At 49.3% G+C, this 17710-nt stretch overlaps 1 long non-coding RNA gene across 1 annotated transcript in view; it reads left to right on the top strand.

Annotated features, from left to right (window-relative positions):
- Positions 1–2853: 2853 nt before the first annotated feature.
- The window catches only part of LOC138521210 (uncharacterized), a 44722-nt gene continuing 29865 nt past the window's right edge, over positions 2854–17710 (top strand). The window contains exon 1 of the long non-coding RNA XR_011282971.1: positions 2854–3111. This is a non-coding gene — a long non-coding RNA (uncharacterized lncRNA). The remainder of the gene's footprint in view (positions 3112–17710) is intronic.

Here is a 17710-nt window from a genome sequence, read left to right as displayed (position 1 = left end):
CTACCTTGTGATTGTCTTGCCTATGAGTTTTGTGGTCTTGTGTTTGGCTTTGCATTCACTGTCTCAACCTTCCATTCTTGAAATGACCTCTGTGAGTTCAGGAGCAGTCTGTGCAGAGAGTTCCTGACTCGTGAAGACAATTGCCGGTCATCAAGATATGTTTGTGGAAGATGTATTGTGCCATTCGGAGGGATTTACTAAGGCAGAGAAGAGTTGCTATTAATGTAATTGTAATGTAATGTAATGTAATGTAATTGTTTATTTGTAAAGCGCTTATACACAAGTGATGTGCTTCAAAGTGCTTCAAGGCGGGAAGGGAACAAAGGATTTCAGTTGTCATTCTTAGGCACTGAAGATTCTGAATGAACAAACAATAATAATAATAACTAGCATACTAGACCAGAGGAATCTCTACGGGTGTAAGTGCGTGACAGAGAGAGAGTGGAGAGAATGGGAGGATAGGGAAAGGAAACATACAGTACATAAACTACAGTACTAGTCCTGGTTAGGGAGGGGAGAAAGCGGGAAGACCGGACAGACGAACTTGCTAGGCATAGTACATTCATGGTTGTGCAAGTGCCAGAGACAGCAACTGCGCGGGAGGGAGACAAGTGTGCCCAGTCCATCAAGGGCCCAGGTTAAATGCAAAGTGGTTGATCCTCTCAAGGAGCATAGTGCAGAAGTGCCAAGCAAAGTGCAGAGGCCAGTTGGCAAGCGCAAGACTGGTGGGGGAGCCTGGGACCTGTAGGGCTCTGGAGTTGCGCCAGGTGACCAGTCAGCAAGCTGAGTAGGTTGGGAAGAGAAAGGAAGGTGGGAAAGAAGTGAAGAGAGAGGAGGTTAGCAGGGGAGAGGGAGAGAGAAAGAGAAGGAGAAAAGGAAGGCCTTGAGGAGTTTCTGGAACTTAAGGAGGTCTCGTTCAAGGCGAAGAGAGGCAAGGAGACTTTTCCAGAGGGAGGCACCTGCACAGGATAAGGATCTACCCCCAGATCTCTGTTTGGAAAAACGGTTCACCTGCAGAGAGTTGGAGGAGACCGAGCGAAGGGCTCTAGAAGGAGAGTATTTAGGAAGAGAGCATTGTAGATTGTAGGGGCCCCGGTCCCATAAAGCCTTGTGGACGATGCAGAGGGACATGAACTTGATCCTTGCCGCCACGGGGAGCCAGTGGAGTGGTTTCAGCACCTGAGAGATGCGGTCACTGGGCTTGAGGCTAAAGATAAGTCTTGCAGTTCTGTTCTGAATGAGTTGAAGTTGTCGTAAAGAGGAAGTAGAAAGATTGAGAAAGTGACTGTTGCAGTGGTCTACTCTGGAGAGGACCAGGGCTCTGGAGACAGTAAACCTCTGGGGGAAGGTGAGAAAAGGTAAAATACTTCTGAGGAGGTGCTCTGGTAGTGAGATATTTTGGACTTCCCCAAGATGTGCGAAGAGAAGGAGAGAGTAGAGTCGAAGATGACTCCCAGATGTTTTGCCTCACCAGTGGGTGGGGGCGCAGGACCAATGGAGGTCCACCAGAGTGAAAGTGAGAACGTGGCAGCGGGTGTCCCAATGAGGACGATATCTGTCTTGCTGGCATTAAGGCAGAGGTCATTAGCAGCACACCAAGATTGAATTGCGGACAGTCAGTCTGGAATGAGGGAGGAGGAAAAAGATGCCGAGTGTAGCCTGAAAGAGAGCTGTGAGTCATCTGCATAACACTGAAAGTTAGAGGGGAAGGCAAAGATCATGTGGGCCAAAGGGGCCATGTAGATGCTGAAAAACCAGGAGGGTAGTTTAGATCCATGGGGGACACCTCTAGTAGAGAGAGTGATAGAGGAGAGAAAGGTCCCAAGTTCAACCTGGGGAGGCCAGTCAGGGAGAACGGACACAAGCCACGCCAGGGCCTGATCTGTGATGCACAGGGTATCGCAGAGATGTGAGATCAGGATGTTGTGGTTTACTGTATTGAAAGCAGAGGAGAGGTCACAGAGAATGCAAACAGAGGGAGAGTCAGAGTCAAGGTTTGCAAGCAGGTCTTCATGGGTGTTCAGAAGAGCAGTTTCCATACCTCTGGATGCTCTGAAGCCAGACTGATGGTCATGGAGACAACCAACAGATTCAGTGTGTAGGGTAAGTTGAAAGATAGCCAACTTCTCCAGGAGTTTGCCCAGGCAAGGAGTAATGGAGATCGGATGATAGTTTGCTGGAATAGAAGGGTCACCGGAGGGTTTTTGAGGAGTGGGTGCACAAGAAATGGATACTTGAGAGAAGTGGGGAAAACTCCAGTGGTGAAGGAGAGGTTTCAGAGGTGTTACAAGGCTGGAGCTAGAGAGTCAATGTTGTCCTTGATGGTTTTAGTGGGACAAGGGTCCACCTGTTTGGAAGAGGCTTTCATGGACCGGCTTGTCTAGAAACCACCTCAGGTGTGATTAAGAGTAGTATCAGTGGTATGTTAGGATATTAATCACCTAATTAAGGGGAAAAAGTGATGATCTTATCAGGAAAGTTTCTGTCATAGCAGGAAAGATGTCTGCATCAACTATCATGTTGGGGCTGTTACGGAATAATTTGATCAGGGTAGGATTTTGTTACAGGAAGAACTTCACCATAGAAGGTAATGTTGGGCTGTGAACATACCTTTTTTTAAATCAGAGGCTTGTGCTTCTAATGAGAATCACTTCTATTGCCTGCTGGTACTGTGTAGAGATGTTTACATCATGGGCATGTTGTAATAATGAGAATTACTTCAGTGGGTTGCTGTGTGGAGATATTGTTACTGGGGATGCTCTTAACCTAAGAACTACTTAAGGGTAGCGTCATATGCTGAGGCAGTGTAAAGATGATCACACTGGAAGGTGAATTACCTACGTTTGGGGAGGTTTGCCTTTCTGGCACTTTTAGGGTGGGTCACAGTTCCCCACTTTGCCACCTGCTTTCTGAGCAGGTAAATACAGTCTACCTTCAATGTGATGGCAACAATCTCTGCTTAACTACCCTCCAGAAAGGTACTTGTACTCGGAATGCAATAGAGATGAAGACGGCGAAGAAGATTCCGACAGCCTCTGGAACACGGCTGCCACCTTCGTCGTCCTCTTCCTGCTGAGTGTGTTCTACGGAGCTACCATCACCCTGGTAAAGGTAAGATGGGCATTTTCTGGGACCTTTTGGGGGTTAGTTTCCAAATGTTTAAAGGGGCCGTTTCAGGTAAGAGTTCAAACCAAATAGAGATTCCAGTACGATTAAAATGGTGGCCAGAGTTTTTTAACATTACAAGTGTAAACCCAGCCCCTAACATCCCTAAACACTGATTTTATGGAGGACATTAGCTACAGCCCTCCACGCTTGCAGTGATAACATAACACAATATTTACAGGTAACAGTAAAACAAATTCCTTCTCCAAAAATAAATTAAGGATCGAATGATTCTGCTATAGAAACCTTTGTTTGGTGATGGAAAGAAATCAGAAGCTTTGTGAATGGATTCATCAAGTTAGTGCAATATAGAAAATACAAATTAACAGAAGCTGGAACGATAATAGCAATAATATAGGCTCTCAAATGATATTTAACCATGGTCACATAAATAATGCTTTGCCTTGGCAACAAACATTGTTTTAAGTAAACAAAACATGAGCTGAGGAAAGGAGAGAGTGCCAAACAGCTGCTTCCGGTGCTTGAAACCACTTTCCATCTGAGGCTTTCATCTTTTCCAGGAGGGGCACAAGCATGTTGCTAGACTTAGAGAACAGACCTGCCTGGACAACAGGGAACTACCAGGGATGACAAATATTGATATTTATTTCTATCGCGCTCGTACACAAGTGTTTCAGAGCGTGACAAGGCAAGCAAGGGGAACAGGGGAGAACAAAACAGCGATCAAACTAGGCCCAGTGACATTGAGAACACGCAAGTGCATGGGAGACGGGGAGGGGAAAAGTGCATGGAAGGGGGGAGAGGTGGAAAGTGCGAAGCAGAGGAGAAACAGATAAATAACAATAAATAAATAATAAAGACAACAAACAGTGGTAATGTAGCCAGCAATTTGCAAGTGCTAGGTTTAAGGCAGCAGACAGGGTAGGTCTGATAAGTGCAGGAAGATAAAAGGGGGGGCTGTATGTGTACAGATACAGACCCCAGTGCAAGGGGTGGCCCGGAGGCAGTGCAGAGGGTGGCAGGATGAGCAGGTACCTGGGCCGAAAAGACAGAGGGTGGCCAGGTGCACGGTGCCAAGAGAGAACAAATCCGCAGGGGAGAGGGGGAGCGTAATGTGAAGGCCGAGGAAGAGTAAGCTCCATCTATAGCAGTGTGACCCCTTTTAATTTCACCAGTTGACAAATGGTGAGCCACCCCACTTCAGATCACATGGGATGAAGATGTTCATATCTGCAAAAGCCCCCAAACCATTCTGAGTGCCCAATTTTGGACGAGCTGTAATTCGGCCAACAGTTTGCTGGTGATACCACTATAGCTACTGTTGCAACAGGACATTTGGTAGAAGGCCAATTCTTGGACAAGTGAGGCCTGATGAATAGAGCAAGGGAAACAGTTTCACTTAAGAGCCAGAGCAGGAAATGAGAAATCAGTAGGACAGCACTCACCTAGGTGCAAACGACAGCATGTAGTAAAATGTGATGCTCAAGTTACAGGCCTGCTTGAAAAGGGGCGGAGGGGGTGTAAGGCCCAGTTTAGGAGGAAAAGGGAATGGCATGGCAGATGGAATATCCAAAATCCTAGCAGCAGTACCTCTGTTTTATCTGCGTAGAGGCACAGTCAATTACTCTCAATCCATCCTGTTAGCTGGACAAAGAAGTCAGCTATCCTGGCAGTGGGTACATATTTGAAATCTCTCAGTCAGTTCCGTCAAAGATTGCATGTAGACACTGAAGAGCAGTATGGAGAGTGCTGAGACCCGCGGAATGTCACAAGTCACTGGAGTCAGATCAGACCAGTGCTCTCCAATCCCAACCTTCTGCACCCTGACTTTCAAAAAAGATGTTACCGAGGACACCACAGGGCCTGATAAGTGGAACTAGTTGGCGAGGATCTGAGGATTGGTGGTATCAAATGAGGCAAACCGATCAAGCAGGATCGGCGCTGTTTGCTATCTTACTTTACATACACTCCAGTTGTACATGAAGGCTTGGTTGTCTTTAAGGTTTCGATGATTCGGGTTTGCGGAAAAATACTTCTGTTTGCCATTAAATACATTATGTTAAAAAAGTAAATAATACTAATAATAATAATAATAATAATAATAATAATAATATTAATCGATGTATTTTGTGGAAAAGAGAATCTCATGAAATCATGCACACAAGTCAAAACAGTTATTTCATTTCTGAAAATAGCACCTAGATCTTGTGAAACAATTGAGTGTTTGCTGGAGTTTAAAATAACCTCGACCTCAAAGCTCTCAATAGTGGAAGGGTTTTGTCCATAGATGAGCCAACTACATATTAAAATACAATTAGACTAAGGTGGCAAGTCATGGCTTATTATCCTTGTGACACTGTCAACCATGCCATCCTGCTCAACTGTCTCCGTGATGACCTGGGTATCACTGGTCAGGCTCTGGCGTGGCTGACCTCTTTCCTTTCCAATCGACCCTCCCAGGTCCAACTTGGGTCCTTCCTCTCTGACATCTTTTTCTCCACCTGTGGTGTTCCCCAGGGATCTAATCTCTCTCCCTGGCTGTTCAACCAGTATCTGGCACTCCTTGCCCACCGCATCGCCGCTCTCTGCCCCTACTTTCAGTGCTATGCGGACGACACCCAGCTGATTTTCAGGCTACCCTCGGCCTCCTCCTTTCCTTCCCTCATCTCTGACTGTCTGTCTGCCATCCAAGAATGGTGTGCCGCCAATGACCTCTGCCTTAATGCTAGTAAGACTGAGATTCTACTCATCGGCACACCCACTCCCTCCTTCCCTGTAGCTGTCTGGCCAGCCTCGCTTGGCCCTCCTCCTGCTCCTACCTGCAAGGCAAAAAACCTCGGGGTCATCTTCGACTCCCCACTCTCCTTCTCTCTTCATATATCTGACGTCTCTAAGAAGTCACACTACCAGCTGCACCTCCTCAGAGGTATTCTTCCCTTCCTCTCCTTCCCCCAGAAGCTCACTGTCTCCCGAGCCCTGGTTCTCTCGAAGCTGGACTACTGTAACAGCCTCTATCTTAATCTGCCTGCCTCCACTCTCCGCCCCCTGCAACTCATCCAGAACAGAACTGCGAGACTTGTCCTTGGCCTCAAGCCCAGGGACCGTATCTCTCCAAGACTGAAATCTCTACACTGGCTCCCAGTGGCTGCGAGGATTAAGTTCAAAACCCTCTGCATTGTCCACAAGGCCTTCTGGGGCCTGGGGCCTAAATACCTTCAACTCTCTCTTCCTAAATATCTTCCTTCCCGAGCCCTTCGCTCATCCATCTCCAACTCCCTCAGGGTCAGCCGCTTCTCGAAGCAACTTGTTGGGGGTTGATCTCTCGCCGTGGCAGGGGCCTCCCTCTGGAACAGCCTTCCTGCCTCCCTGAAACTTGAGGAGAACCATCTCCGGTTTCGGAAGCACCTCAAAACCTTCCGCTTTGCTTCTGCTTCCTCTCTCCCTCTCCCCTGCTAAAGTCTCGACTGAATCTGCACCAAATCTGCAACTGGGCCACTCTCACCGACCTCGGTCCTGGGCCCAGCCACTCTCCTCTTGCACTGCCTCCCTGGCAACCCCTGCACTGAGGGACTGTCTCTGTATCCCTACAGCCCCCCTTTCCCAGCACTTGTCTGCACTTACCTTGCACTTGCCACCAGCTGGCCCTATTTATTTACTTATTCTACTTACTTGTACTGCACTTCCCCCCTCCCCTTGCCCTTGCACTTTTCCCTTCCCCCTACCCCTGCACTTGCGCGGTCTGAATGACACCTGGCCTAGTAGGATCGTTGTCTGTCTTCCCCTTGTTCCCCCCTCCCTGCCTCGTCGCGCCTTGAAACACTTGTGTATAGGCGCATTACAAATGCCATATCATATCATTTCATATCATATTTCAAGAATGTGCACAGTGTCTGGTGCGATTGATGTCCTGAGCCAACATCATCAAAAAGAAAGCAACTCTTCAATGGTTTATTTCTTCTTTTAGACACAGAACAAGATCAATCTCCTTCATTTTACTATACCACGTGCAAAGAGAAGGAACGGCATCTGGATCCTAATAAATACCTTATCTTATTTCATGGACATTCCTCCCAAGGTATCTGAATCAGCCTTCTACACTCCTCCAGTCTCCAGTGTGCTCTCTCTGCCATAACCCAGGCTTCCCTAACCCCCAGGGCTTGAAGTTAGAGATTGGTTCAACCTACTACCTAATACTGACTGCAAGTGAGAGCCTAAAGGCAAATGTCTTTTCTATCTTGCGCCCTCCAGGTATTTTCTAGGGTGTCTTATCCCTACATTACCCAGGTTTCCTAACAGAAGCACCTTGGACCGTTTTCTCAAGCACGTGTTCTCCTCACTCCTTTCCATGATCTGACTACGTCTTACACCTCATCCTCTATTTTACTGTTACTCACCCCTCTTCCTCCTCTGCCTTTTCTCACACCATCTGCTCTTCTTCCCCTTCTTACTCCCTCTATCCTTCTGTTCCTGTGATTATAATTGTTCTTGATGTCCACCCTCTCTGCACTCTTCTTTTCACATCCCTCTCTTCTCTATTATCTTCTCTCCTCACTCTACTTTCTTCTCCCCTCTGTATTATAGTCTTTTCATCCCCTCCACACCCGTCTCCTCACCTCTCTTTTACACAGTCCTCTATCTATGCCTCTATGTCCTAATTTTACCACACTCTCTCTGCTTATCTCTTCCAACGACTCCCTCCTGCTTCACCCCACCCCACCATTAATCCCACTACTGCCTCGCACTCCTTTCACACCCTCCTACCATACACTCTCTATCACCCTCACTCTCTCTCTAATTTCCCCTTATGATTTCTCTCCCCGGTTCTCTCTCTATATTCACTCTTCTTTCACACACACCCTTCTCAGACTACACTACATACAACTGATGTCACTCTCTCTCTCTCTCACATCCAATACTGTACCTGCATTCTGCTACAACTCTGCCACCAACTCTTCAGCCCTCAGTTCCATCGTCCGTTCTCTGCCTGGTCTCTCGGTCCACCTCCTGACCTCACCCCTACAACCCACACTAGGTCTCTCATTCACTGTTCGTTTTTACTGGTCTCTTCCTGGTTCTACCTTCACCCTTACATTGGTTACAGCAGTCACCTGGTTCCATAGGCCAATCTGTGGCTACCCATTCCCCAGTGGCTGGTTACAAAGTTGTAAAACTTTAAAAACCCTCTTAGCCCCACCCACTCCTCAGACTCAATGTTCAGGGTAGCAGCCATGTGCTGAGGCTGCTCCTTGTCCCTGTGGCTTTCTAGATATGCTGGTGAGCAATGTTCCCTCTAAGGTGCGCGGCTGTGCGGCCGCGCACCTTTGATTCTGATGCCGCGCATATTGTTTTATTTACCGCGCACATCACTTTGCACATCCATTTGCCTCCCCTGCCCTCCCTTCATCATTAGTATGATATGCGCGTGGTTATCCAATCAGGACATATAAGTGACAGACCATGCTTTATTATGATTTGCGGCCGCAGCACTTGGCTGCACGTGCCGTGCTACTACAGCCAATCAAACACGGCTGTTCCCTCCGCTCCGCCCCCATGCGTAAGGCATAGCAGTGGCACCTTGCTAGCTCTCCACTTCGGTGTGGCTGTCCTCGTTCGTGCTCCAGGCCCCAGATTGTGTTTCAGGACCATGCGCTGCCTGCCAGTGCCACTGCCTACATTTACTGGACTGGAGTGGGATAGGCCCTGTGATTGTTGGCAGCGTGAGCGTGACCCTCTCCTCGATGATTGACGGACAGATTAAAAGGTATGCAGCACAGTAGCGATTGTGCGCCTGGGAGGAGCTGCGGCGCTCCTTTGCAAAACAACATGTTTTACCATTCCTGTAATTTTATATTAAAATGAATCCGTTCCGGAACGGATTCATTTCAATGTAAAATTGTAGGAATGGTAAAACTTTTGATTTTGTTTTACAAAGTAAAGGCGCGTTTACTTTGTAAAACAAAACCAAAAGTTTTACCATTCCTGCAATTTTATATTGAAATGAAACCGTTGCAGAACGGATTCCTTTTAATTTAAAAGTGAGGAATGGAACTGGGAGGAGCTGCGTTGCACAAGCCTGCCACTGCTGTTGTGTCGCTCCTGGTGGCAAGTTGGCAACTAGTCTCTACGGTGACAAGTCGACCACAGCAGTCTTTTTGCAATCTGGTGGTCTGACTCATCGTCACCGAAGAGGCTTGTGCGTGACAACAGATCTCAGTTCCATTCCTTGAAAGGGCCCGCGCTTTTTTTGAGCATGTCCCTGGAATTGTTCCAAACACTCACAGGCTCACAGCTGAGCCATGTAACAAGTTAGCAGTAGCACTCTAATTATTAAACCCTATATAAATCATGGCATTCATAATAACCTACAAACATTCATTTTAAACAGCCCTGCCTGCTACCACCCATATGTATGTGTGGGGGTGCACAATGCTCTGTATGCTTGAACAAGAACACTTTTATTAAACAGATTGAATTTGTCAGAGATCTCAAAATGAAGACTGAGCAATAACTAGAGGGCTGCCCAGACTAGAGCAAGAGTGGACCACAGAGAACGTGGGAACAAAACCACAGAGAGCGGGGGAACAAAACCACAGAGTGTGGGGGAAAAAAAGCACAGAGTGCGGGGAAGAACGAGAGGGAGAGAGAGAGTTTGGCGGTGGGGAGAGCGAGAGAGGACCACACAGGAAAAGATCCAGAAAGAGAGAAAAGGTGACCATGTGCTTCAATCAAGCACTCCACTCACAGCCAACATCTTCCCCAGTCTACACTGCAGTCTTCAGGCTTCTCTTCGGTGGAGCACAAAGACAATCTATTAACCCGTGATACAGTGTCAAGGGACACCTTCATAGACGAATCAGGGAAGCTTAGAGCAGCTGATCCCTGGTTGTCGTGGTGTGTGTGCACGAGATCTGCTGTTCTTTTGCACAGCAGGAGGGATTGTTTATGGTCAAGTAAAGCAGGGCTTCACTTCTAGGAAGATGCTCAGATCAGCTCCAGTCTATTTTTAACTAGTGGCTTACACATTTGAGCACCCCAAGAATATGAAGATGTGAGACTTGGAGGCCCAAAGGTCTTTTAGTAGGTCCCTTATTAACATACTTGCAGGCTGCAGCTCTTTCTAACCCCACACCTTGGAATATTGAAATGCACGTAGGTCTGAGAAATTCCAGGTCTATTTCCAACCGAGAAACACTAGTTTGGTTAACCAATGAAATGAGCTTTGAAAACTGGTGTTGATTCAATTTGCAAGTTTAACTTTTATGCTGTCAGGTTAAAATGATCAAACAAGTGGCTTGGGTGCGTGCGTATAGCATGTTCCCATGTCAATCTGACCCCATGCTCCCCCCACTCCTTTAGGCAGCGATGACGGGACATGTTTGCCAACACAGGTTTACTAAAATTGGCCATGGATGGCCCAGGTAATGACAGGCTGCATAAACAGCCCACTTTATCATGTCAGATATGCAGTCTGTGCACAACATTCTTGACAGCACAGCAGCACCCACGGAAAAGCATTACATAAACAGAACCAATCTATTCTACATCTTTTTTGAGCTCTCATTTCACACTTGCTTTTGTGCGAGCGTACATGCATTGTCAGCCAGATGACATACTTTTGGTGCACTACTTCCATGGAAGTGGGATTGATGTATATTGTGGAGTTTGGAAAGAAGCAGCTGCAGTATTGGGTGGCTCATAAGGGTAATAACAGTCAGACTCTTCTTGGCTGCAAAAGCCTGAAACTTCGGATGGCCTGTCAGGTTTGCAGTATTTAGTGGCTTATTAGAGATTCAGAAAATTGCAGTTGCGGCTTCGATGTTGTGGTTGCAGGCTGCAGAACACAGAATTGTTGGTTGGCCATCTTTTTAGGGATGTCTAACAATGATAATGTTGAGTTATTTAAATATAGCACCTATACCTGAACGCTTTACACAGAACATATATACATGATGATGAATCAAACCATATCACCCACTGGCAGTTGGTACTCATTTATTGACCTCATAACGATGAAAGGCTGAGTGTTGTCGGGATTCGAACCTGCGACCTGCAGATCACACAAAGATCACAGCAGCAAGTGAGAGCACATTCCACTGAACTATCTTAACAATGCTTAACTACCTCCATGGCTGCAGCCTTGCAGCACATTGCAGGGCTTCAGTGCAGGCAGTATTAGACTGCTTACTAGGGTTGTTGAACACTGCTGGTCTTGAGGACTGCAGTCATCATGGTTGTCCTATCAGGATTGCATGGAGCTGGGGCTGCAGTATTTCGTGACTGACTACCAACTCCCTCTGCTTGGGCCCACACATGTCAGGGTGGTTAATGTAACCTAACAGCATTAGAAATTAAACACAGCAAACCTTTAGCGCTTTATGGCCATACTAATGTCAGCAGGTGGTATGCAAATGCCACATAGCATAACATTTGCAGAAATCTATAACTGAGTTTCATTAACAGAGAGGATGCTCTGCCAACCCATCAATTGCTGTGAACTTAAAATTTTTTTCAATGTAATATATTGGCCCTCATTACGACCCTGGCGGAAAGTGACTGACCGGACCGCAACAGCGTAAATAGCGTTTCCGCCATTGCACGAAGGAGCAAAGAGCGGTCCATTCCGACCCATCTGGCACGAGCACCACGCCATGGCGGAAGTGCAAAGTCCGCGATGGCGGAAATGACCCCAAAACGGCCCACACCGCCGCCGTACGTCGCCCTAGGTGCAATACCGCCACCCATCACAGCGGACACCGCAGAGTGCGCCTACCGGAAAGTACGGTGACCGGAAATATACGGAAACGGAAGCAAAAACATGGGCCCGGAACGGGAAACATCCCGCCGTACACCTATAAAACCACTAAAACCACACAACCACTAAAAACACTACCCTGAGACACACCCCAACCCGTCATCCACCCTAGCGAAACCAAGAAAAATGGGAAAAGTAGCGAAGAAAGCGTGCGACCGCAAGCGGCAGGTCCACTTCTCCCGTGAGGAACTCACCGTGCTAACAGAGACCCTCCAGGAGAATGCTGCCGTCGTCTTCTCCACGCAAATGACCAGGACGGCACTTGCGAACAAGAAGGCCATATGGGCTCTGGTGGCACAGCGGGTAAGCGCGGTGGGGACCGCACCCCGCACCCCACAGCAATGCAGAAAGCGGTGGGACGACCTGCGGATACGCGTCCGCAGCATACTCTCTGCCAACCGCAACATTGCCACAGCCACCGGGGGAGGTCCTGAATCACCCATCAAGTTGACCCCCTGGGAAGAAATCTGTGCCTCCACCATCGGAATGGAGAGCATTGAGGGAGTCGGAGGGATGGAGAAAGGAGTGCAGACATCAGAAGAATCAGGTAGGTGGGCCAGATAAAACAATGCTAAATCCACAATGTCCAATCATGTGAAGTACCATGTGTCCACATAGTGCAACAGAAACACATGTCCAGGAGAACGTCCACACACATCGCCCTCATAGCGCACTTTAAAACCACAATAAATACATAAATAAATAAAAACCCCTAAAACACCCACCACACGTCCAGCAGGCACACCCTAACTGCAGGCTGCCAAACAACTGCACCCTCACCCCACACACAAATGAAAGCACCTCCAAGGCCCCGACCCAAATCACCCTCATGTACCACCCCAATGCATGTGATACAATGCCATTCCAATACCCACAGACCCAATAATAACCCTCGCCCTCCTTTACTCCACCACAGGGTCCGATCCAAACGACGAGCAACAGAACACCCCTACCAGCACACCTGCAAAGAGGGCCAAGACCAACGGCCAAAGACCCTCCACCTCAGCTGCACGCATCAAGACACGGCAGCAGCACAAATCAGGTGGCAGCACAGAGGAGGGAACATCAACAGGCACCCCAGCAGCCAGCATGCCCACAACACCACCACCACAGGTCCCCCCAACGGATGCCACAGAAGGCACTGGCTCTGGTGGCAGCAGCACCATAGGTGACACCCCATTGATGGCAGCATGCTCCGACACAGAAGACGGGGATGTCGAAGTCAGATCCATCCATGACCTGTCCCAATCCCCCTGTCTGTCCCATCCCGTACAACATGAGAATACCACGCAGGGGCACCCACAAGACGACGACTGGCCATCCCCCCCAAGCCCTGTGGCAAGGCAACATGAGGTCAACAGCCCCTCTGTGACACCCCTGCAAATGGCCATGGCCCAGCAGAGGCAACAGTCCCTTGACCAGTTAATCGGGCAACAGCAGCAACTGGCCACGCTCCTCAAGGACCATGCCGATGAATGTGGGGGCACTAAGGCAGACATAGAAACATCAACTGAGACACTCAGGGCAGAAATGGAGAGAGGTACAGAGACACTAAGGGCACAAATGGAGAGTAGCACCGAGAGCCTGAGAGTCCAAATGGAGAGAAGCACCGAGAGCCTGAGGGGGGAACTGCATGCGACGTCCAAAGACGTATGTGCCGAACTTGCCGCAGTGCGCCGTGTGCTCACGGAGCTCTCACAAACCCTTAGGGACATGCATGGACGTGAGCAGGCAGAGACATCATCCGTTGCAAGTTCCGTCCAGGGCAGCCCCCAACGTAGATCTGGGAGGAACCTGCGCTCCACAGGCAGGGGTGCCCCTGACACCCGCAGAGGGGGCTTGCAATAGCGACAGCCCACTGACAATGAGCATCTTTGGACACTGGTGTTCGGGGGGGAGGTAGGAGGGTGGAGGGGGTGTGTTGGGCTCACTTGGGTGGCGGGTCGATAGTGTGTTCAACATGATATCACATATGCCATAAACAAGTGCATGATCAACCAATGAGATGTGTCGACAATGATCTTAATGTACTAGGCCATCCTAGGCGTATAGTGCATATTGTGCATGTACCAGACACACACAGTGCCACGAGTCCCATGTCCATGTATCAGCCACCAGGCGTGAGTGCTAGAAGCATGCATCAATGAGATGCTGACGAATGTCACGCCCCTCCGGTGCCTCGCAGACTCCTTGAGGTGCTGCCACATCCCCACCCTCATCATGACCATCATCAGGTGCTTGCAGTTCTGCGTCAGGGGGCATGGGCACATTTCTACGTACGCACATGTTGTGGAGCATGACACATGCCATCACCATCTTTGCAACCTTCTCATGGCGGTACAGGAGTGCCCCGCCAGACCTGCTGAGGCAGCGGAAACGAGTCTTCAGTAGGCCGAATGCCTGTTCAATGACTACACGGGTACGTGAGTGGGCATGGTTGTAGTCCTGCTCTTGCTGGTTCCGTGGGTTCCGGACTGGTGTGAGGAGCCATCTCTTCAGTGGATACCCAGCATCACCTGTATGTGGACGATAAACGTATGATGTGGAATGCCATTGCTACGTACGCACACCCCCACCCCCTTCCTGCCAGGTCATTGCCGCATCACATACCCCGCATCATCATGCATGAAAAGAGACTCACCGAGTAGCCAGGATCTGTTCCCTGCGTGTCGCTCCATGTAGCGTGGTATAGTAGAGTTCCTCAAGACCATAGAATCATGGGTTGATCCAGGGAATCTGGCACAACAATGTGTAATGATCCTGTTGGAGTCACACACCATCTGTACATTCAGGGAATGAAATTGTTTTCGGTTGCGGTACTGGGCCTCCATGGCATGTGGGACGACCAATTCCACATGGGTGCAGTCGATGGCACCAATGCAACCCGGTATGCCGGCAAGTGCATGGATCCCACTTTAGTGTTGGTAATGTCCTGCTCCGAGCGTGGTAGAGAGATGTAGTCGTCTGCGTGCTTCAGGAGGGCATCGAGCACTTGCAATAGTGTCCGTGAGAACAGTGGCTGAGAAATGCCATGCAACTGTCCGACTGTGTGCTGGTAGGTCCCCGTGGCCAGGAAGTGGAGTACAGACACCACCTTCAGTAGGGGTGGGATGGCGGTTGGGCTGTCTATCATGCTGACAAGGTCAGCCTGTGTCATGTCCACTATTGCGGCTATGGTGTCCCGGTCCAAACGGTAGAGGGTGTGGATCTGCTCATCAGTGAGGTTGAACGGATGTGCTCGGAGGCGTGGGATTGCGGGCTGCCTGCGTGGTGGTAGTGGCTGTGCTGGCGGCCCTTGCGGGCCCTGCCTTGGCCTCCTCCTCCTCCTGCGTCTCCTCCGTGTGGCCGGTTGTAGTTGGTGTTCGTCTTCTTCTTGGAGTTGGAGTACTTGCAGTGCTATCAGGTCCCCCAGGGCCAACATCGCGAGTCCTGCCGGTAGCATTTCGGAGTGGGTGTGGTTGTGGGAGGAGACTGGGTGTGCACTTTATGTGTTTTCAGGCTGTATGGCCTCCACCTGTGGTGATTCATTCCACCTGTGCAAGCTGCTCTCCCCTTTGGGCGAGCACGTCCCGCACACAACGCTGCTATTCGAGGAATGGCATCTTGCTATTGCAATCATGTATTTGTACCCGATGGCCGTGTAACATTTGTTGATATGTACATTCGGCTATGGTCCCATTGTTTCACATACAATCTTTGCATTCGCGAACAGACTTGTGATGGGTTAGTGGAACGTAGTACTCGAGTAACGGTGGGCCCTCATGCATCACTGTACCGAGTTGCAACGACGGGCGGGGCGTCCCATTAGTGGGTGATGGCAGTTGACATTTTCACACACAGCTGCACTAGATGGATTAATTTGTGATTTCAAACGGCCACAGATGCCTTTTCGACGTGATGTTGCAAATGAGGAATTCGAAGGCCGGCGCTTTCGGTTTTCAGCTAGCGCCGGGGAGATGCCCACAGGTCTGACTGCAGATATAACGTTCTATTGTTCGATGTCCTTGAGACAGAGGCCATGGCGAGGAAGCAATGATTGATATGAATAGTTTGGGATGCGCAATTGTGACGTGGGCGATGAGGCCGGACGTTCCCAAATTCATGTAACTTCACATCACTGAAATTACGGCCTGGGACACTGTGGATTTTGCAGGCTGCATAACGCACAGACTCAATGGAAATTCCGAATGTTTTGTGAGTAAATATTCAGGCGTTTTTATAACAGGATGAGGGAATGATGAATGGATGCATGGGCAGGTGATTTGATACAGGGTTTGCCATGTACAGGGCTTCTTGGAATCTATCCGCCTCCCCTGCGCTATGTGATGCAGGGCTGCCATAGTGGGACCATCGTCTATCTGGCCTTGTTGAGCCCTCCCTGTCTCGACGCGCCTTCAGACACTTGTGTCCATGCACATTAACATTCCCATCTGATGGAATCTGTTTTGACAGACGCATGCACAGGTACACTCGTTTGGGATGGTGTTTACACCTCGATATAGATAGTTATGAGTCGCAAGTGGTTTTGGGGTGGTGATGATCCTTTGGAGTGGGCTAGCATGCATATGGCTGTGGATTTAGTGTGGTCATTGGAGTGAGTTGTTCGAATGTAGTTCTGATGGCCATTCTGTTCTTTTTCTTTTCTTTTGGTTGACAGGTATCTCCTCCCCTTTTGCCACTGCCATCTGTATGCCACTCCTGCAGATGGCGTTTACTCACGACACCTGCTGCTTCGTGTTCATCAGTGGAGCAGCATTACGATCTTATGGGACGATCGCCAATGGCCCACATGCCCTTACGCAGTACTAGTGGCTCGGAGCAACATTTCGGCCTTTCAGTTGGACTAGTGCCTCCCCATTGGGACGGGCCTGCGGTTCTGTGCGCTTCCATGTTGCCTTTTCGTACGTGAATGTGGCTCTGTGTACCATGATGGAACAGGGCGTCACACAAGTAGTAGCTGGTCATTCCTTGCGGATGCAGCCCACGATGGTGATATGTGTTTTGTAGTTCATGGACTAATGGCTGTATGAGCTTGGTGATTTGGTTGTGCATTAAATTTCTATTCTGATATGGGACGTGTAGCGTTCTTCTTTGCGAGTGATGTGGCATATTCCTATTTGGGGAGCGATGTGTTGTGAGGAGATCTGCATTGGGTTCCGGTTTCGGAGTATAGTCGCGTGGTACTGTGCTGGGCGCGTTTGCCTACGGAGCCCAGTGAGGTCAGGGATGGGGGCTGCCAATATGACTGTTTGAATGTTGTCATGCTCAGGGGCGGGGGATTGGGTTTTGTGTAACAGACGACGGTCAGCCAGGTGGACTGGTGGAATGTTGTGATTTTCGGAATATTGCTGGTCACAGGTGCCTGTGTTTGCGTGCGTTTCGGGGGGGGGGGAATGTGGTCATGTCCATTGGAATGGCTTCTGTATTCGTGCCATCTGTGCCCTGCAGCTCCCATTGGCCCCTCTTGTGGATCTTTTGTTCGTTGGCATGCATGGGTGACTTGTACATTTCACTGGTAGCATTGTGACTTCATTGCACCTACGAGGAGTTGTACTTTGTGGGCAGGGAGCGGTGTACAGGCACTCAGTGGGGCCGTTTACGGTTGATTCGCGATGCCGTACTTCTCACCATGGCGGAATGGTGCTTTCCGCCATGCTTGATGGCGTTAGGTACATGTCCGCTAGGGTCGGAATTCGCGTACCCTTGCGCCATGGTGGTATTTACGGTTTGGCATGGCGCGCGCGCGCGTACTTGGTGCAGTTAGCGTTGGCG

This window comes from Ambystoma mexicanum, chromosome 13 (genome assembly GCF_040938575.1).
Source record: "Ambystoma mexicanum isolate Mex_15411 chromosome 13, UKY_AmexF1_1, whole genome shotgun sequence".
Classification (NCBI taxonomy): domain Eukaryota; kingdom Metazoa; phylum Chordata; class Amphibia; order Caudata; family Ambystomatidae; genus Ambystoma; species Ambystoma mexicanum.
The sequence above is the reverse complement of the archived record's forward strand: the minus strand, read 5'-3'. Positions and strand labels throughout refer to the sequence as shown.